Here is a 22,707-nt window from a genome sequence, read left to right on the forward strand (position 1 = left end):
AATCCTCTTGCCTCTTGAGTAACTGGTACTACAGGCGAGCACCAATGTGCCTGGCTGGCTAATTAAAAGAAATTCTTTTTTTTTTTGTAGCGACAGGTTCTCACCATGTTTCCTAGGATTGGGTTAATCTTGTTGTAAACCAGTGTTTGGCTTTCCTGCTCAAGAACACTAATAATTGGACATGTACTTATTCTGAGACTGTTAATATATTTTAGTCTTTTGCTTCTATCTTCTTTCCATTATAAGCTATAAACTTAGAAGATCTGGTGAGGCACTGAGGAAAAAACAAGTAAAAAAAAAATCAAGAAATAACTTTCTGCTGGGAAGCAATAATTTAAATTACTGTGTTTAAGTTACTATTTAGAAGGGGAGGCACAAATAAATTGGCACATGCAGATTATATGCAAACACATTTGGTCTTCTCAATTTATGGTCCCATAATTTGAATTAAAATGTTCCTTTAAAGACGATTATGTAGTCCTAATGTTCTGTAACAGCAAACCCAAATTTGGATTCTGTAAGGAGAAACTTAGCATTATAAACAAGCTTCCATACTTGGGATTTTGCTAAAACTTGCTCTAAACTAGTCCCATCTTATGTAGTTGATATGTGAAATATTTGTGTTTTGATGATAAACCCAATGCCATTTTTGGTGTTAAATTGATGTTGCATGGTGGTCACAGTAATGAGTCATAGTTTCTGAGTAGACTTAACTTCTGCTTTCATTTTGGCAAATAAATGGTTATAGATTCACAATTATGTAAATAGATTGTTCCCATGCTAAGTGCAAAGGGAATAATACTTGAAGAAAATCTTTGCCTAATTTATATATGTAATATTTTATACATATCTAATATATGTATAAAACCCATGAAGGCTGGATAAATATCAAAAAATTCTTCTGACTTACACATTGTTAGAATATACATAAATTTATCAGCAACTTCCATCTTCTTACTCTACCCCAAACCCCTTTTATTGAAGGGATTATATTAAACTGGCTTCTGTTTCCTAAAGAGAAAGGTATATTGTAAAGAAAGGAAATTGGTTGTTGTTCATTTCTCTATTGAGCAAAGGAACTTGAGGCCACAACTGAAGTGAATTAATGCTGTTATTATTGTGGAGCTTGCATTACTTCTTATTGTTATGTCTGAGTGAGGAAAGTGGGAAGCAATGCCTTTCACAAAATCATAAAAGTAAAATGTGACAATATGTGAAAACTATAGGCTGAAGGTCAAACCAAAAAAAAAAAAAATCACAAAGATTCATTCATTTATACGACTTACTGAAGCTGACAATTTGTAATGGGTATTGGCATTAGTATTTGCAATTACTTCTTTACTTCCACCAAACTGAAACTGTTCCCTCCCCAGGAAGGCTTAGAGGAAGGTGTTTCAGGGTGGGGAGTGGAGGTGGGCTAAAAAAGACAAAAGAACTTAACCTGTATCTATTAACTATAATGAACAGGTACTAAGAAGCCGTACACTGCCACATAACATAAATTACAATCTAAATGAGATAACCATATTTACATAAGCAGTTTCATAGGCACTCTAAGCTAAGTTCATGGGAAGAAAGTCTTCCAAATGCCATTCATACCACCAGGGATAATTGCAGGACTAGAAAGAAGCATCCATGCCATTGCTGGGGAAACAGAGAATGGGGTTTTAATTTTCAGTTTGACTTACATGCTGTTGTCATATCATGGAGACTACAGTTGCACTTTTACAGCATGGTTTTCCTTGGCTTATTTTAGAATCACAGAAAGAGTAAGCTTGCAAATCTTTTAATAAGGCAATTACATTCAGACAAAGATTAGATCTCAGTGGCACAATAGATTTTGCTATATTATTCAGTATCTTTTTGATATTCCACTGTCACTAGACAAAGCTGTGAATAGTAATGTGACAAGTCTATTCAGAAGACAACAATGAGGGTTTCCTTAATTGTGTTCACTTGTATGCCACACAAACCCTCACTTAATTTTTTTTTGCCTGTTTTGAAAAAGCAGAAAGAAAATACCATTTAGAGTCACAAAAAAAACTGTTGAATCTATCTTTGAAATCTGCATTTTGTATTTGTAAGATTAAAATGTTGAGATATTCAATCATTTAATTTTTTATTTTATAAAATATCTCATGATTCAAAATGTCAGTCTTAATATAGAAATGAATTACTTGGTATAAAAGAACAAAATCCATAAGAATCTAAAGACTTGTTTCAAAATAAGTGCTTTGGATGATGTGGGCTGTGGAAATGGAAAATCCATGTGTTACTTTCTAATGGTTACTAATGAAAAGAAACTTAAAATAAATATAATTGTTTTATTTATGAGGCTTGTCCTTCCCCCTTGCAAATTAAAATTCCATAAAAAAATTACTATAGAAATATAGGATATATGGTTATGTTTAGAAAATGCAATTTTACATTAATGTATCAGTTTGTGAGAGGGAAATAATATTTATATGAGCTAGCATTTTGTTAATTTTATAAATTAATATTCATATATTAATTTGAAAAAAATGGATATAATGGCACCTATTTTAATTGTCCCATGTTGAAATTCATTAGCCAAAACTTCATTTAACTTACAGTTCATTGTTTGAAACTAATGAGCTTATAGAGGTAATTATCCTTAATTACTAACTCAAGCAGGACAAATGGAGACTGATCTAATGAAGAAAGAATTGGGTTCTAATCTTGATCCTACAAGTAAATTTTACAGTTTGGTTTCATTTAATCTTTTTGTATCTATTTTCTTAAGAGTAAAACAGGGACATATCTGATGTGAGGATAGAATAGAAAACTAATAAGAAAATTCCTGGCCCGGCGCGGTGGCTCAAGCCTGTACTCCCGGCACTTTGGGAGGCCGAGACGGGCGGATCATGAGGTCAGGAGATGGAGACCATCCTGGCTAACATGGTGAAACCTCGTCTCTACTAAAAAATACAAAAAACTAGCCGGGCGTGGTGGCGGACAACTGTAGTCCCAGCTACTCGAGAGGCTGAGGCAGGAGAATGGCGTAAACCTGGGAGGCGGAGATTGCAGTCAGCTGAGATCTGGCCACTGCACTCCAGCCTGGGCGACAGAGAGAGACTGCCTCAAAAAAAAAAAAAAAAAAAAAAAAAAAAAAAATTCCTGCAAATATAAAAGTGCTACACTAAGGCCCTGTAATATTAGGACAGATATAGAAGATCCGGGTAGGTCCTATATTCACAAATTTGGGAGATTCACATACTGAATCCCGGAAATAAATAAGAAGGACTATAAGATTGTACACCAATGGTTGCTCTCAAAGAGATAGAAATAAACAAATGACTCTAAAATTTTCTAATGTCTTAGAAAATAATTGTTAAATTATACAATGAAATAGAACTTAATTATTCTGAGCAGCATTTACCATTTTTAAGCACTTAAAGAAAGCTAATTTGATATTACTAGTGGAAGTGATCAATAAAACTTTCTGCTCACTGACAAGCACTGCCAAGCATTTTGGTGTTTTGCATAAAATTAAAGAGAATACTTAGAGCAAATGTAATAAGTAAGATATGAATTAACTTTTTTTAATTAATTGAGATATTTGCACAAACACTAATTGCAATGATCAGATGTCCTGAGAACTATATCCCTTGATATTGCTACAGAAATCTGCACTTTTACGTGCTTGCCAACAGTTTATCATTTTAATGAACTTGTCCAATAGAGGTCGATCACAATACTAGACTTGCATCTGGTGCTTCCAAAAATTATTAAGAAAATAAAAACAAACTTTATGATTGTTAATTATGTGGGCAAATTAATATTCACAATCCTGCAAACCCAAATATTGAGTTTTTAAAAAGTGTTTCCCTAATGTAATTCAGGTCATCCAAAGCAGTCCCTCACAAGATCTAAGTTTATCTTGCTGATGTTCTTAATACAGATTTGTCATGGACATTAAAATCCCACACAAAATGTTTGATACTTACTATGGAAAATCTTAAATGTAATTTTTCAGCATTATATTCTACCTCTACAGATTCTGATGAATGAATAAATTCTTTATTGACTTTGGCTCAAGTGGCAAGGCTATGTGACTCAGGGAATAACCAAGTGTTGGCAGAACAAAAGTGAAAAATCAATAGCAATTGATTATTTAAACTCGGAATTTCAGGGTACCCAGGCAGGATTTATTCTAAGCCAAGCCCCAGTAGGAACACTCTGAATCTATCTGATTTGTAAACTGTCTCCAATACTTTTTCCTATATAGTTAATTTGCAATCAGAATTGCTGTTTTAAACTAGGGCATCTAATCTGTTGGTGAATGTTATATAGTGCATGTAATTTATTTATTTTTGTTCATATGTGTGTCAGTGTCTACTATGTCCCATTACTTTTTTTTCCTTTTGACTTCTGACCCTTCTCTTGAGATGTTTCTTCTTTATATTATTTTATTTCAGAAAATGCTAGAATTCCTTCAGGACTCTAGTACCCCTGTGGTGTTGTGATATTGAATTGTGGGGGAGGGGTATTACCCCATCTGATCTCAGCCAAATCAGGATGGGACATCATTCAATTGAAAGCCAAGACGGACACAATTGGAAAGCAGTGCACCATGCTTTTTGTATATTGCACCTGCCTCTTGGGGGGCATGCTAAAAGTGGCAGCACTTTCAGAAAGAGAAAAGCTGGCAGATGTTGGCGGTGATTAAAGGGATGATTAAAAACTGGCACACTCTCTCCATGAAAGTGTGTCTGTGTTTATTCAACTACACTTAGAACTTGGCAGGTCTTGGAGATCTGGCCAGACCGGCAAAACTCTGGCAGGACAGACTGGCAAAACTCTGGCAGGACCATTGTTACTCATAGTTTTTTCTTCCAAGATACTGGTATCAGATACTAAGCAATTAAATTTGCCAAAACAATATATAATGTCATAAATATAATTTTTGTATGAACTACATAGAATATAAGGAAGTTACTTTCACAATATGGTTATTGAATATTACAAACACTAATACTTAAAATTAGAGATGTAGAATTCTGTGATACCATTAATTCACAGGTTTGCTAATATTTGGGTGTTTGCATGGAAACAATTTTTGTGTATGAAATAATTTAAAATTGAAAGTGCACAGTAAAATATTTGTCTTTTGATAATCATGATTACACTTTTTTTTTTCTAGGAGAATCTGCCATTAATATAGCCATTATAGAGATTTCAACACAATTATCCATGAGACACTTTGTTAAGGCAAATGAGAAACAAGCTATGTACTGACCCTTTTGAAAACATAAAATGAAACAGCTCACAAAAGTTTGCAAGAATGATTCATCAATAGATAGTATTGGGTTTTCAATTATTATTGGGAGTATAAGGGCACTTAAAGTATAAGCAAACTCTTGGCCAGGCACAGTGACTCACACCTGTAATCCTAGCACTTTGGGAGGCCGAGGCGGGTGGATCATGAGGTCAGGAGATCGAGACCATCCTGGCTAACATGGTGAAACCCTGTCTCTACTAAAATACAAAAAATTAGCCAGGCATGGTGGTGGGCACCTGTAGTCCCAGCTACTTGGGAGGCTGAGGCAGGAGAATGGCGTGAACCTGGGAGGTGGAGCTTGCAGTGAGCTGAGACCACCCCACTGTACTCCAGCCTGGGTGACAAAGAGAGACTCCATCTCCCAAAAAAAAAAAAAAAAAAAAAAAAAAAAAAGTATAAGCAAACTCTTTATGTGAACTTGTGAATTACTAATAGTAAATTAGAAGTTGATGCGTCACTTTACAAATAGCTAATCGGGGAGGAAGAATATATTATTGCCACATATATGATTGCCAGTGAAAAATATAGACTGATATTATTATTGAATGCAAAGGGATCTTTGAATTCAAACTTTCTACCAATTTTTGAATTCTTTATCCAATATTCAACATCCTTGATAAATAGTCATTTAATATTTTTGCTGTCAGCCATTTTTTTTTTTTTTTTTTTTTTTTGCCATCTGCAGCCATGAAACCCATTGGTCTTCTCTATTGCCAACACATTTCGATGCCTTTGGCCTACTGTTTCTCCTGTCTGAACTTCTTTCCTCACCTGCAATTTCCAAAATATTCTTTGCCTGGCAATATGAAATGCTTCCTTCTCCATGAAGAGGCCTTCCCAATTCTGCCACGGTAGCTAAAAATATCTTTTATTCTCTACTGCTATTATGGCATTTGCCATATGATATTGCTATTATAATGGACACACACATAAAAATATTTGTAACTCTCACTTTAAAATGCTTGTGGTCAGTAATGGTAAAATTCATTTGTATATTTTTAGAACTTAGCATATAGTCCCCTCTTAATAAATATTTTGACTACATGTATGAATGAATGAATCATTTTAATTGGACCAGAAAGAACAGACAAAATTACATAAGCAAGAATTAAAATAAAATATCTGAGCTCATAAGATTAAAAAGTACTGACATAGATGAGTTATTGCTGAAACAACCAGTATTATCTCATTTTCATTATTTAAAAGAGCTATATTAACCAATGATGGTCCCAGTTCACTAAGTGAAGTGAGCCTAGAGACAAGTATAATGAAGGAAGAGTTTTCACATTGCTGAGAAGAATCAAAAGTGGACAAGGAACAAATGTTGATGTCCTGTAGCATGCTGTTGAAATTCATGTCTTTTGTCATGCTGGTACCCTCTCAGCAAATGATAAAATCCTCAAAATGATAAAACTTGTATTTCTGGCAAGCACCCATTGTTTGCCATTATTGTCCATCTTGATAACAGAAATAAAGCTGTAAGATTTTGCTGAAATCAGTATATTATTACTTTTTCCAATGTAGCTATAAGTGGAACCAAGGTTAATACATTTGCTAAGTTTCTTTCATTATGAAGTTATTGGAATATGTTCATTTTGTAGCTGTTGTTTTATCATAAAACAAACACATACAAAGAATTTTTTGCTCCTTAGTTCAGCTAAACTCTGGGTTCTTGTCTCATGACCAGGAAAAGTTAGGCATATGGACACATTGAAGGGTGAGGAGAGCAGAATTTATTGAAAGAAAGCTGTGAAAAAAATGACATCCTGCCAACAAGCTCTCACCTCACAGATTGAATACCAGACCACCACACATGAGCTGAAGAGGCCAGGATCCTCCTGCTGCATGCAGGCACAAATTCCCCATGGCCCCACCCCATTCTCCCACTGAGCAGGCAGGCTCTTAGTCTGAGTCACTCCATATTGATTTACTTCTCTTACTGCACATGTGTTAAGGGATGGAATTTTTCACCGTGGGCATGTTTAGGCAATGACCTCATGTGGCATTTGGCTATCTCCTGTCTCTATCATTCCCCTCTCTAAATAAGTCCATCTAACTGCCATAACTGCCATTAGAACAAGGATAAGGATAAGGGCAAATACCCATCTTAACTGATTCCTGCTGACAAGGATGCTGTTTGTGAAAACAGTAGTCTGATCTCCTTTAGAAGCCTATTTAAGGGTTCCCAGCAAAAGGAGCCATCGTCTGAGTCTGGTTGCGTGATTGTTTGGAGTTTGATGATCTGAAGGCAAGAAGAGACAAGTTGGGTTATTAGAAAACATTTCACAATGAAAGAAGGGGAGGTAAGGAAAGCTCAAAAATCCTGAAGCCTTTTACCATTTTGCATGGGGGAAGGGAGTCCAAAAGCCTGACTGGTAAAAAAAAAAAAAAAAAAAAAATTCTTTGCCCTTTTGCCAGCATGTTGGGCTTCTGGGTTCCCTTCCCCCAAGCCCAATCCTAAGGCAACCAGTTTAAGGTTTCGGAAATTAACTTTTCCCAGTTTGGAGGATACATCTGATGGGAGAGTGCTGTAGTACAGAGACACAACTAGCTATCTGTGAAGAGGAAAGAGGTAGAAAAAGGAAAAAGGAATTATTTTCAAAGGTGTCACAGGGATTCAGGATGCATTCAAAAGGAGCACAGACTGAAGATGAATGACTACTCATCTAGAAAGGGGGCAGCAGGGCATCCCAGCTTCCCTTCTCTTCCTAGCAAATACCTAGGGTACATGAGGGAGAGAAAGTGAGGCATCCCTCTTTCTTTCTTCCATCCTTATATCCCCAAGTCCCAGCAACCATGGCAGGATACCACCCATGGGTGTCAAAGCAGCTTTCACCCATGTTAACACGGGGTATGGGGGTGGGAATATCCACTCTTACTTATTTATGCCCTATCTCCCTGCTGTCAGTAGCCTTTGAGTTCCCTAGAACTCATTTATACCATGGATACTAGCATGACCTTTATCCATGAAATGAGAGGCTTGGCTTAATTGGCAGGAATTAGTGATGCTCACCCGCGCTGTGCCTTTTAACTTCGTTATTGGCTGCTTCTGCATTCCTCGGATCCAGTTTTCTTTCCTAGGGCTCAACCAAAAACTTGGAATTGAGTTTGCGACCAAAAATCTGTCTTGGGGAGGTTTCATGGACTCCTTATCATAAGCTGAATGCTAAAGTGAAGCTTTGAATTGAGTCCTCCTCCAACAAGGGACCCAAAAAGGAAACATCTGGACATCCTATTTATTTCTATCAACCAGCAGGATTTGCAGGATAATTGCCCAGAACTAGAATATTGATTCAGATTTTTTCATTATCCATCCCCTCTTTTTTTATTTTTTATTTTTTTGAGACAAATTCTCACTCTGTCTCCCAGGCTGGAGTGCAGTGGCACCATCTCAGCTCACTGCAGCCTCTGCCTTCCAAGTTCAAGCAATTCTCATGCCTCAGCCTCCCGAGTAGCTGGGGTTACAGACGTGCTCCTCCACACCCATCTAATTTTTGTATTTTTAATAGGGATGGGGTTTCACCATGTTGGCCAGGCTAGTCTCGAACTCCTGGCCTCAGGTGATCCACCTGCCTTGTCCTCCCAAAGTGTTGGGATTGCAGGCGTGAACCACTGTGCCCTGCCTTCCCTTTTGTTCCTTCTGAGCTGTAGTCAGAGATTGTGGGTTGGTTCATAGGAATAAGCAGGATTAGTCTAAAATGTAGGCAAAAACTTAAAAACAACTAATAAGCCTAGAATTTAATAATGATAAGTTTTGAAACATAATTTCTCTCTGTAGTCCTCATTTTTGTTAAAAATAAATAATGATAGGACTGAGTTGCTTGCAAAACAGACTTTAGTATTATACTTGGCCTGATTATTTACATAAAGTGCAGCAAGAATAATTATTATTACATATGCCTTTTAGATTATCTTTGATGGAACTCTGTTCCACAAGGAATCTCAGATAGGACTTTCTAAAGCAGAGCCCACCCATGGGTTTTTACCCTCAAACACCTGTGAGTGGATAAACTCTTTTCTTGAGGTCCCAAGAGCATGGGGTTCTTGGGCCTGTTAGAAAGTGACATTCTTTACTTACCACAGATTAGGAACCCTGTATGGGGACTGTGTAGGCAAGGTATGAGTCCAGTTTTCCCAAGGGACTTTTATTGGCTCTGCAAGTTGAGCTTGACTCCTTAAAGGGAAGCATACCCTTTCAGTCAAAGCCTTGGTAAAACAACCAGTTTCTCCAATTGCATCCTGTTGCAAAAGAAAGTGGGTTGTTATTGCACTGATGCAAGCAACTATATTGCCATATGTTAAGAATACTCAGCTAGTTTCCAAATTCTGCAGAAGCCAGGGGGAGAGAGAGAGAAAAACATGCTCCAAATTTTGTTCACAGGAGTAGACCTTACTCAATTATTAAAGGCTGTAAATAGCTCTAAATAAGTTTCCTTGACTCTGAAAAACTGTAAGGATCAGCAATGTTCCAAGCAAAAGTCAAAAAATTACTTCAGCTTTCTATTAGTTCAGTCTGTTTAGTTAACTCTTGTTTTGCTTAATATTTGTGAACATATCAGCTCTTCATGAGTCCTGTAAATTTTTTTTTCACTATTCCAATGTTACAATCTCCAAAGTTATCGGAAACCTGCATTTGAGAGCACTTGTCAAAGTTCTATAGCCATCTTTTGAAGTTATAAACCATCTTTTGAAGAGGATCAAAATAAGACAATTGTGAATAACAAAATGTCTGGGGTAGTTACAGTCAGAGACATGATTGACAAAGAAATTTGGTTATCTGTATGGTTTACAATAACGTAACAACCCTAATTGTGATTGATAGCATATATTCAGCCATAAGAATTTTAGAAATCCCATACAATTTTGGAACATATATTATTCCCTAAAACAACCTGATGAAGATTAAACATCATTTTGGCAATCCCATGTACCTAAAACATGTCAGACAGTCCTGTTTACCTCTCTTCTGGATGCTCCAGAGGCCCTCTGCAGCATCCGAAACTAGGGTTCAGGAAAGACAGCCTCGAAGCTGGAATATAATTTTGGGAAGCCTGTTAAATGTTAGAGGTTTAAAACACTTGATGTTATGAAATAGAATCCCAGATTACCATAAGTTATTAATTTTGCCAAAATAATAACTCAGAAATTTTAAAAAAGCAAAAACCTTTTATAACACTTTTGAACTTAGTCAGTGTTCACACACAGAATTTCTTTGGCAAGATTAATTATTTAGAAACCTTCCACAACTTCTTTGAGCTTTTGGCTTTATCTTAACTAATTCAAAACAATCCTTTAACCCTAGGCAAAAATTTACATTTTGACTACATCTGCATTTTACTAATAATCTTTAGGGCTTTTATTTCTCAAAGATTAAAGTCTTGTGAACCAAAAGAAATCAGCTTTTATGCTCTCTTTAAAAAAATGTTTGATTTAAGCATTTATTTTTCTTTCAAGCCAATTAAAGCTCTTTTTTGTGGACATCACACACAACACATATATAACTACACAGACTGACAGCAGAAGATCAAATAGTTATAAGAGAATTTTTATTTGCCAATCTCCTAACTGGACAATTGGCCTCTGAGTGGAGACCTTTAAGAGCAAGGCACTTTCTAAGGCCTCATAAACAGGTATAACTGAAACACAAAAACAGATTTTGAGAGGGATCCATCTGCCTCCAATTCCTGGGACTCCCTGAGGAAAACAGAGGTCTCTCTCAAAATGGAATCTGTGGTGCCTTTTCTGTTTTTTTTTCCAAGGAGTCCCAAGCCATCAGAAATTATCTTAGGGCCCCTGATGCTTGCATTTAGTGTTACAAGACAAAATGGAGAAAAATAATTCAGTTGACTGAGAAAAACTCCTTATTCCCACAAAACAAGATCCAAGAAGGGAAAACATAAAGACCTTTTAAATATACCTATAACTTGGATATCCACTTTTAATTAAGCTGAACACTCTTTAAGAAAATTCTTTTAAATCCCTTGTTACATGACTTTAGCTGCACCAAGCAGCCAGTATTTCTGGCTTTCCAGCTTCACTGAAGGTAACCACCCAGGTACTCAGAGAAAGGAAAATTCAAGGCAGTTCATGGAGTGGAAGAGAATCAACAAATGGCAAAGGTCACACAGATATCAAACCAGAAAAGACTCATTCCCTAAGCCAAGATTGAATCCGGGCCACCATTGTAAAACAGTGGAGGCTAAAACAAAGCATTGCGACGTGGTTCTCCCAAGGACAGAAAACAAGATAGAAGCTTGCAGCAAAGTTTGCTATTGACCAATTAGCCAGGCTGGCTTGAACAGTGGGCCTATGGAGTCCTAGACCCACATCCCATCCTAAGATACCCCTCTTTCTGACACAACCATGCAGAAAGCCATCCAAAGCATCACCAGATTGGCTACAGCTTAAGACCAAGCTCACCAATCCATTTTCATAAGTAAAACTTTACAAAGAATATAAACAGTGATAGTTGGGTTCCTGTCCTAGTAAAATGTCCTCTAAAAGGCAAGAATAGCCTCTTGCGTAAAAGTTAGCTCCTGACCTAAGAGGTCAGGAAAAACAGGAAAAGAAAAACAGCTTAAATGCAGGGCTAGAAAGATACCTTGGGGAAGAGCCTCTTATTCTTATGCAAATGGGTTTCTCCAACAGGGAGAGAAAATTTTAATTGCTATTGGATGGAGATGGACTCCTCGACTGGGGGAGGGGAAAACACCATGGGTGTGTGCCAGGGAATGCTGGCCATCCTGCCATGTGGGGCCTTGGACCATGGGCCCCAGCCCCAGCTAGGAGGGTGGGGGGGGGGGGGGAGTCACCACTCACATGTCTATCCAGTGCACACATCTGCAGCCATTGGGGTGGGGGTAGAACACCCCCAATATTGTAAAGGAAAAAATAGGTGCCATTATAATCCCAACAAGAAAGATGGAAAATGCCATAGAAAAGACTGGGTTGGATTGAGGCCAACATTCCTGAATCCAAAGAGCGACAGTAAGGTGTTGGTGGGGTGGGGTGCAGTTTCCTCTACCCTCGGAAGAAGTCTGAGGACAGGAAGACTCAGAAACAAGAGGGATAAAGATGTTTTAGTCTGCATTTTACTCACCTTTCCTCATGCCCCATACAGGCCACCAAAATGATGCAGATTTTTTTTTTTTTTCTTCTTAGCTCAGCTAAAATCTGGGTTCCTGTCTCATAACCAGGAAAAATTAGACACACAGACACATTGAAAGTCAAGGAGAGTGGAATATATTAAAAGAAAGCTCTCAGCAAAGAAAGGGGGTCCTGTCAACAGGCTCTCACCTCACATGTTGAATGTCAGACCACCACACAGGAGCTGAAGAGACCAGGCTTCTCCCTGCATAAAGTGTGAATTCCTAGTGTCTCCACCCCATTTTTCCAGTGTGCAGGTAGGTCCTTAGTCTGAGCCATTCCACATTGATTTATTTCTCTTACTGCACATGTGTTAGGAAATGAACTTTTTCACCTTGGGCATGTTTAAGCAAGCCTCCTGTGCACAGTGACCTGGTTGGCATTTGGCTGTCTCCTGTCTCTCTCGCAAGCACACACGATGACTTGGGATGATGCATATATTCAAGGAATGGATATTAAAAAAAAAAAAAATTATTAATCTGGGCCATGTTCACACTTCTGTTGCTCTTTATTTCCTTGATTGGGGGGAGTTTTCTTAATTTTATTTCAGCCATTATGGCCTTTCATGCATTTCAATTTTGAGCATAATATTTTTAATGAATGTTCTATCTTGGTTAATATTTTCACAGAATGCTGTTTTCAGTAAATTTTATATAATGCAGCTTATCAACTAATGTTTCAAAATATAACATTTTTGTTATATTGCTATCATTGAGTGGGTACCACTCAAGAATTTTAAACAGGACTGTGATAAATTTACTACTGTTTATTTTCTCTGTCTTTTTTGTTTGTTTGTTTGTTTGTTTGAGATGAAGTCTCGCTCTGTTGCCAGACTGGAGTGCAGTGGCGTGATCTTGGCTCACTGCAACTTCTGACTCCCTGGTTCAAGTGATTCTCCTGCCTCAGCCTCCCAAGTAGCTGGGATTACAGGCACGTGCCACCATGCCCAGCTAATTTTTGTAGTTTTAGTAGAGACGGGGTTTCGCCATATTGGCCAGGATGGTCTCTATCTCCTGACCTCATGATCTGCCTGTCTTGGCCTCCCAAAGTGCTGGGATTATAGTTGTTAACCACTGCACCTGGCCTCTTTTAGACAGCACTAGTTTACAGATCAAGATCTATTCTCAAATATCTAACTATATGTTTATATATTTATACTGTTTGTATATTTATATTTTCAAATAGTAAGTTTTTCCAGGAATATTGAAGCAGAGAAAATAATTATGTCATGAATCTCTGAGGTTCAGTTGAAAACGAAAGTAAGAGAAAGCATCTTTATGATTTAAAAAATGATCTTTATCTCAAGAGCAAGTGGATGAGACTGTATTCATGAATAAAATGTAAAATTTCAAAAGATTTATAAAATAATTAAATGTTGGATTTTGAATTCTAAGGGATGGAAAAAATAACAAATAATGAAAATAAAAATTTCAATAAAATGTTAGTCAACAAATGGGAAGTAATAGAAATTATTAGGTAAAAAGAGTTTCAAGAAACATTTAGAAAATCACACACATACACAAATATATGACGTTGCACAGGAGACATTGGAGGGGTACTGCTAGTTGAATCAAAATTTTAAAACCTTGAAAAATGAGACATGTATAAGAGTTATACTAAAGCAGGATGATTTGAAGGGCTTAAGCTCAGAAAGTCAAAATAAGAAGGTAGCTGCAACTAATAACTAACAAGATGTCAAGGTATGGAGTAATTAACCTCTAGAGATATCTTCCAAATTCAACCAATAGCTTTTGCTTTTTTAAATACTACGAAGGTCCTTGTTTATCTACTGTATGTCTTGTGTTATTATGAATAAATCTGATACAGTTCTGTAGAACTCAAGAGGTTTTTGTTTTGTTTTTGTTTTTGAGACAGTCTCACTCTGTTGCCCAGGCTGGAGTGCAGTGACACGATCTCAGCTCACTGTGATCTCCACCTCCTGGGTTCCAGCACTTCTCGTGCCTCAGCCTCCTGAGTAGCTGGGATTACAGGCATGCACCATCATGCCAGCCTAATTTTTGTATTTTTATTAGAGACTGGGTTTTGCTATATTGGCCAGGCTGGTCCCAAACTCCTGACCTCAAGTGATGTGCCCACCTCAGCCTCCCAAAATGCTGGGATTAGAGGTGTGAGCCACTACACCTAGCCTAAGAGGTTTTTTAAAAAACCCTCTTCAAAATACAGTCAACAGGTTTCTTCTTGAAAATAAAATAGATTATAGATATATTCTTTAAGGAAGCAGGAGAGATGTAGTGCTTGTTTCCACAACTGCATTCCTGCTACGTCTACTCTCTTTTGAAAGAATGTGTGCAGTGAGTTAGATTTTGTACCAGAAATGCCAAAAGTGAAAAATAGAAAAATATTATACAAGTTAAGAATTATATGTATATATTCATTTCTTCAACAATGATTTATTAACTATTTCTTCCAGGCACTATTCTAGGCATTGAAGATATAGAAGTAACCTAAATGGGTAGTAACTTTTCTCATGGTGTTCTGGTGTGGGAAGACAGACAATAATAAAATAAAGGAGTCAGTATGTGTCAGAGTGTGAAGAGAGTTTTGGAGAAAAAAGACAGAGTTGGTAGATAGTACTGGGGCTGCTAGTTTAGACAGGATGATCAGGAAAAACCTCTTTAATGTGGTGAAAATTAAGCAAACACTGAAATGCAATGAGGTGGCTATGTTGGGGAAAATGTAGAGATTTAAAAAATTACAGTTTATAAAATGCATTGCAAAGTGTATTATTTTATTTGAGTTCTACAACAGCTGTAGGAAGCTAGATATATATTATTATCATTTTTAATCTTGTGGAAACTACAGTTAAGAGAGGACAAGGGAGTTGAAGTTACCTGCCTAGTAGAGAGGGGTGTTATATTTAATCCAAGTCAAGTATTATTAGTTCAGCAACAGGTCTTGACAAAGTTGCTTACTTTTTCTAAGCCTCAGTCACCTAATTATTAAGATGGGGATAATAGTAATAGTGACCCCATAGAATTGTGACAATTGTAAGATGATCTGTATAAATCAAATTAATGTTTGGCACATGCATCTGACAAGCCTTGACTATAGATCAGGGGTCAGCAGACTGTTGCCCCAGACCCTAGCCAGTCTGCTGTCTGTTTTTGTAAAATATGTGAGCTAAGAATGGTTTTTACATTTTAAATGGTTGGAAAAACCAAAAGAACCTTATGTGGACTTCAAATATCATTATCTATAAATAAAGTTTTATTGGAACACAGTCACTCTCATTCTATTATGGTTATCTAAAGCTGTTTTATGCTACAACAGCAAAATTGAGGAGTTATAACAGAGACCATACAGCCAGCAAAGCTGAAAATTTGCTAACTAATCCTTTACAGAAAAATTTTACTGATCCCTGCTCTGGATAGAAGTGCTCAACTTTGCTGCCCAAGCTATGTCTTGTTTCATTTTATTTCATTTATTTTATATGATTTTATTTTTAATAAGCATATAATAATTGTACATATTTTGGGGGTACCTAGTGATGTTGTGATATGTACCATGTACAGTGATCAGATCAGGGTAACTGGCATATCCATCATCTCAAACATTTATTGTTTCTTTATGTTTAGATCATTTAATATCCTCCTTCTAGCTATTTAAAACTATGTATTATTGTTAACTATAATCATCCTGTAGTGCTATAGAACACTATACATTTTTCCTCCTGCTTGACTGTAATTTCATATTCTTCAACAAATCTCTTCTTATCCCCAACTTCCACCACCCTTCCCAACCTCTAGAATCCTTTGTTCTACTCTTTACTTCTTCGAGATCAATGTTTTTTTTTTTAGCTCCCACATATGAATGAGAACATATAGTATTTAAATTTCTGTTCCTGGCTTATTTTGCTTAACAAAATGCCTCCCAGTTCCACACAAGTCACCACAAATGACAGGATTCCATTCTGGTTTATGGCTAAATAGTATTCCATTGTGTTTATATACCACCTTTTCTTTGTCCATTCATCTGTGGTCGGACACTTACCTCCAGGTTGATTCCGTATCTTGATTATTGTGAATAGTGCTGGAATAAATATGGGAGTGCATATATTTGTTGGATATACTGTTCTCCTTTCTTTTGGATAAATGCCCAGTTGTGGAATTGTTAGATCATATGGTAGTTTAACTTGTAGTTTCTTAAGAAACCTCCATACGGTTCTTCATAGTAGTTGTACTAGTTTACATCCCATCAACGATGTATATGAGTTCCCTTTTCTTTGCATATGTCTTGCCCTTTCAAGTCTGCAAAGAGGTCTGCCCATACTACCTAATCTAAAGTAGTTCCTTCCATCCCAGTCTCACCTCTTAACTTCTCTCCATTGCTATGTTTTATTTTCATCAATGCACTCACTAGTGTCTGAAATTATCCTATTTATTTTGTGCTTGTTTATCAGTTTCCTTCCCTCTTGACTAAATACTCTGCTAGTGTAAAAAATCCATCTGACATCTTGTCAGTTAGAGTTTTAGGATATATTTATGTTTTGTCCATATATCTTTGGTCTTATTTCTCAGTTTCCTATGAACTCTGAATGGTGAAGAAGTGTTGATAGATTCTGCTCAAAATCCCCAGAAACATGTACAGATTTTTTTTTTTTTTTTTTGAAGAATGGGACTATACTCTAGATCTTATTTGACTTTATTTTCTCTCTTTATTTTACCTTGTTTGTTCATATAACTCCCTATTCTTTTTTTGACACAGAATCTCACTCTGGCACTCAGGCTGGAGTGCAGAGGCACAGTCACAATTCACTACAACCTCAACCTCCTGGCTCAAGTGATCTTCCCACCTTAGCCTCTCCAGTAGCTGGAATTACAGGTATGTGCCACTGTTCCCCGCTAAGTTTTGTATTTTTTGTAGAGACAGGGTTTCACCATGTTGCCCAGGCTGGAACTTCCTATTATTTTAATAACTCCAATATATAGATAAAATTAGCTTAACTATTATGTGGATGGAAATGTATAATAATCTATTATTACAAACATTGATACAATGAGTATTTTCTTATTTTGTTCATTTGTGCAAGTATTTCTGTAGAGTAGTATTAGATGTAAATATTATCTCAAGGAATATGCCTATTTTAAAGTTTACAGATATTAATGAATTGCTTTCTAAAGAGCTGTATGAATTTTTATGCTCCTTAACAGCACCTCTTCCCCATATCGTAACTAACACTGGATATTGTAAAAAGTTTTAATTTCAGGCCAATCTGGTATTTAAAATATGATACTGCTTTACTTTTTTAATTTTTCATTGACTATATATGACTAGACATATTTGCTTAGGTGTGTTGGTTATTTGTATTCCTTTTTTTCTGTAAATTACCATTCATATCATTACTCCTCAAAAATGTTGAGTCATCCTTTGTTAAAATTGATTTTTATTAGTTCTTTAAAATTTTTTGACATTATTTCTTTTAATCTTATGTATGTAAGTATTTCCCATTTGTCTATTAATTATCTTTGAATTTTGCTTCTGGTATCTTGTGGCCAAATCTATCAGCTTTTTCTTTGTGGCTGTTAGATTTTAAGCCTTGAAGAATTTCTTCAATCAAAAAGTATAAAAAATTTCTCTATATTTTCTTCTAGTAATTTTATAAATTTTTAATGTTCAGTGTTTCAAGCTTTTCAGTCTATTCAAATGTTATCCTAATGTTATACTGAGCTTAAGAGATTAAATTTTCTCCTTAATTAGCTAGTCGTGCGCTCTTGATTATTAGTTTATTGTGAGTTGCCATTTTGAAATAAATTGGTATTATATTTGATAATGGTTAAGCAGCCAAAGAATTATATTATTTTTTAAGTAAAAAATTTAAAATTAAAGGACAGAAAAAATACAGAAGTGCACAAATTGTGAATGAAAACTTGCTTATTTTGCAAAGCAAACACACCATGTAACTATCAGCTGTATCAAGGAATGAAATTATTACTATCTCAGAAACCTGTATTCTGTAGGTAGTCAACTGTATCTTCCAATATTGATAATTCTGTCTTTTAGAAATATATTTTTATTTTGCTCCTACTATATTAGGAAGGTCTCCAGAAATCTACAAGGACCTCTTTCTCTTGTTCCTGCTTTAAATGGGGAATGCTTTTGATCTTTTATTAAATATGAGATTTGCTGTAGGTTCTTGGTAGATTCTCCCCAATAAAGTACAGAAAAATGTTTTTCTATTCCAAATTTATAAAGATAAAACATGCATAGGAATTGAATTTTTGTAAGGCAACAATCAGAATTGTCTGAAGGTGACCTTATAGGCTCAGACTGGCTTGCTTGAACATCAGGCTAGCTGGGACAACAACATTTCTCCTATATCAGCAGGAGAAAATTCACTGAAATTCAGCTCTCACTCTCTCTCTGCCCCACCTTTGCAGGAGAAACTAGAGCATCTTACCTCCCTAATATCTTTAGTAAGACAGGTAGCTGACCTACTGAGGCAATTCCTCTAAACTGCTTTTGCTCCAAATCCAGAAAACCTGATGCTAGGCAATCTGAGTGCTCTCCCCACCCACAAGACTGACTCTCATGACTGAATTATCAGGAGGAGAGATGAGGTTGTGGAGGTGATAGTAGAGGTTGGCAGTAGACCTCTGGGTCTACTGGGTTAGCAGTGCTCTGGCTTGGTTTGTCTCACTGTGTCATGTTGAAAGGATTAGGGATTTCCACTTATGCCGTCTCTTCATTTCTGGTTCCTGGCATTTATAAATTCCCCCTTTCCCAAAAAGTATATTCTTCAATAGGTGTAACATTGTAGCATTCATCCAATAATTTGTGGGTGGAGATGGTGCTCACTCAGGTTACATCCACCAGCTGGGGAAATTACATGAATAGTGTCTGTCATGATTATCATATTTTAAAGCCAATATGTTAATGAATTGAATTATATTAATGGATATATTACTGCTTAACTTTTCTTTCTTGTGATAAACCCTAACATGATCTAATGCTGTTCTGATTTGCTGGTGTTTATTTATCATTATAAAAATCTCTATTAATGAGTAGGAGGACTTTTTAGTTTTTTTGTAAATAATTTTGACACAATTTTGGGGAAGCTTTTCATCTTTATTTCTGTGCTCTGAACAAATTTAAATAACAAGGAGTTATCTGTTCTTTTTGAATTTCGCAAAACTGACTAGTAAAACTGGGCATGTGCATTTTGCAGAGAGGGTAGATATTGATTTGCTTTCAGTAAAATTTTTTACTATTGTCTAATTGAGGCTTCCTATCTATTTTTAAACTCAAAATTAGTAGTTTAAGCTTTTCTGGGAAATTTTCTATAATTATCCATTTCATCTAATTTCCCCTTCCCCAACCCATTAGAATAAATTTTATGTTATTATCTTTAACTTTAAAAAAAGACCCAATATTCCTTTTCTTGTTCTGAATTCATTATTAATAGTTTTTTAATAAAAAGACTTTCCAAAGTTTCTGTTTCTAGAGAACTAGTTTAAGAAATTGTTTTTATAGGCATGCTTTATTTTATTGAATTTCGTAGATGTTGCATTTTTTATACGGTGAAGGATTGAGGCACCTCTGCATCTAGCAAGTCTATTGGCATCATTTCTCCAACAACATGTACTCACTTGTGTCTCTGTGTTACATTTTGTTAATTCTCTCAATATTTCAAGCTTTTTCATTATTATTATGTCTGCTATGGTGATCTGTGATCAGTGATCTTCGATGTTATTATTGCAATTGTTTTGGGGTGCCATGAATCATTCCCATATAATACGGTGAACCTAATTAATAAATGTGTGTGTTCTGACTGCTCCACTAAATGGCTGTTTCTCTGTTTCTCTTCCTCTGCTTGGGCCTTTCTATTCCCGGAGACAGAATAATATTGAAATTAGACCAATTGATAACCCTACAGTGGCCTCTCAGTGTTCAAGAGAAAGGAAGAGTTGTACATCTCTCCCTTGAAATCAAAAGCTGGAAATAATGAAGCTTGGTGAGGAAGGCACGTTAAAAGGCTGAGATAGGCTGAAAGCTAGGTCACTCATGCCAAACAGTTAGCTAAGTTGTAAATGCAAAGGAAAATTCTTAGGTGAAAATTAAAATGCTATCTAATGAACAGATGAATGATAATAAAGTGAAACACACTTGTTGCTAATATGGAGAAAGTTTTAGTGGTCTGGATAGAAGATCAAATCAGCACAGCATTGCCTTAAGCCAAAGCCTAATCCAGAGCAGGGACCTCAGTCTCTTCAATTCTGTGAAGACTGAGAGATGCAAGGAAGCTTCAGAGGAAAAGTTGGAAGTTAGCAGAGGTTGGCTTATGAGGTTTAAGGAAAGAAGACATGTCCATAACATAAAAGTGCAAGGAGAAACAGCAAGTGCTTTTTTGTAGAAGCTGCCATAAGTTATCCAGAAGATTTAGCTAAGATCATTGATGAAGATGGCTACATACACTAAACATTTCTGAGACTAACCCTATAAATAAATATATAGTGTGGGAATACCTTTATTTCTCTGATATTTATTTATTCAAAGATATATGATAACATATACTGGAGATGGACCTCATAAATAAAAGCATGCCGAGATAAAAACCCAGTAGTTTGGAAAGTACAGGAAAGTTTTCAGTTGTAACAATTACTTTAAAAGTTATGTGAACACTCCCACTGGAATGGAATCTTTTTTTTTTTTTGGAATGGAATCTTATAAATATAGGTTAATTGGAACGTGTGATGCAAAGCAATTATTGCATAATGCTAAAAATGCACGTAAATTTCATACTAGTCATAAATATATAGTATTTGTCAGTGGTTCTTTTTTTTTTCTTATGCCTGTGGTTTTACTATAGGGATTAAGGAAACAAATTGTATCATTCTTGGCCAATAACAGAGATACTCTTCCGTCCTGCCCTCTCTTTTTATTGTGGCAAAGAAACACATAAAGATATTAAAAAAGACACACACAACATAAAATTCGCCTTCCCAACCATTTCCAAGTGTATAGTACAATATTGTCCACCACATGTACATTGTTGTGCAACAGATCCCCAGACCCACCCATTCCCCACATGACTGAAACCCTACATACATTAAACAACAACCCTCTAAATCCCACTCCCTGTCAGGTCGACCCCTGACAACCACCATTCTATTTTCTATTTCTTTCATTTTGACCACTTTAGATACCTCATAAGTAGAATCGTGCAGTGGAATCATGTCTTTTTGTGACTGGCTTTTTGCTACCTGCTCTTAGCATAAGGTCCTCAGTATTCATCTATGTTGTATAACACATGACAGGATTTCTTTCTTTTTAAAGGCTGAATAATATTCACATATATGCCATACCATATTTTATTTATTCATCTTTTGATGGACGTTTACGTTGCTTCATCCCCTTGGCAATTGTGAATAATGCTGCAACGAACATGGGTGTGCCAATATCGCTTTGAGATCTTGTTTTTAATTCTTTTGGATATTTACCCAGAGATGGGATTTCTAGATCATATTGTAGTTCTATTGTTAGTTTTTTCAGGAAACTCCATACTGTTTTTCGTAGCAGTTGCACTCTTTTATATTCTTACCAACAGCTCACAAGGATTCCAGTTTCTCCACATCTTCACTAACACTGTTGTGTGTGTGTGTGTGTTTAATAGTGGCTATCCTCATGGGGGTTAGGTGATAGCTCATTGTGGTTTTGATTTGCATTTTCTGGATGATTACTGATGTTGAGCATCTTTTCCTGTGCTTCTTGGCCATATGCATGTTTTCTTTGGAGAAATCTCTATGTAAATTCTTTGTCCATTTTAAAATCAGATCAGTTTTTTTGTTGTTATTGGGTTATAGGAATTCTTTATATATTCTGGATATTAACTCTTTATCACTTACATGGTTAAAGAGGGACTCTATACTTTAAATTTTCACTTGTTTTGCAAGGAATCATGGAGGTGAGAATTCTGTAGATAGCTCTATAAGCCGTAGTACATGAATTTAATAGGCAGTGTTTTTTTCTCTTCAGTTAATAAAATGTTTGTGTATCCACTTAAAAGTGTGTTAGACCCCTAGGTGAGTTGAAATGCATTTCTAATATGTAGGCAGTTGTAATTTTCATGTAGTTGTTTAATTGTTCTGTAATTAATGGGTCATGGAAAAATGAGTTCTTGTTAATTGTTTGAATTTTCTTGCTGGTTTTATGTGTCAAGTTTTAGTTATTATTTACCCATTACATATAACATGTATATATGATTTATGTTACATATAATTATATATTTATGTATTATATAT

General features: G+C 36.0%; 1 long non-coding RNA gene across 3 annotated transcripts in view; it reads left to right on the forward strand.

Moving 5' to 3' along the window:
- The first annotated feature begins 7,230 nt into the window (after positions 1-7,230).
- The window catches only part of LOC108542947 (uncharacterized), a 106,101-nt gene continuing 90,624 nt past the window's right edge, over positions 7,231-22,707 (forward strand). Inside the window, exons 1-2 of one of the 3 annotated variants that reach the window (XR_001889410.1) lie at positions 7,231-7,605; positions 12,464-12,705. This is a non-coding gene — a long non-coding RNA (uncharacterized LOC108542947). Of the gene's footprint in view, positions 7,606-12,463; positions 12,706-17,246; positions 17,291-22,707 lie in introns of those variants that run through there. The other 2 variants (XR_001889411.1, XR_001889412.1) reach the window with 2 other exon arrangements.

This window comes from Rhinopithecus bieti, unplaced genomic scaffold (assembly GCF_001698545.2).
Source record: "Rhinopithecus bieti isolate Rb0 unplaced genomic scaffold, ASM169854v2 scaffold_23667, whole genome shotgun sequence".
In the NCBI taxonomy this organism is placed as follows: domain Eukaryota; kingdom Metazoa; phylum Chordata; class Mammalia; order Primates; family Cercopithecidae; genus Rhinopithecus; species Rhinopithecus bieti.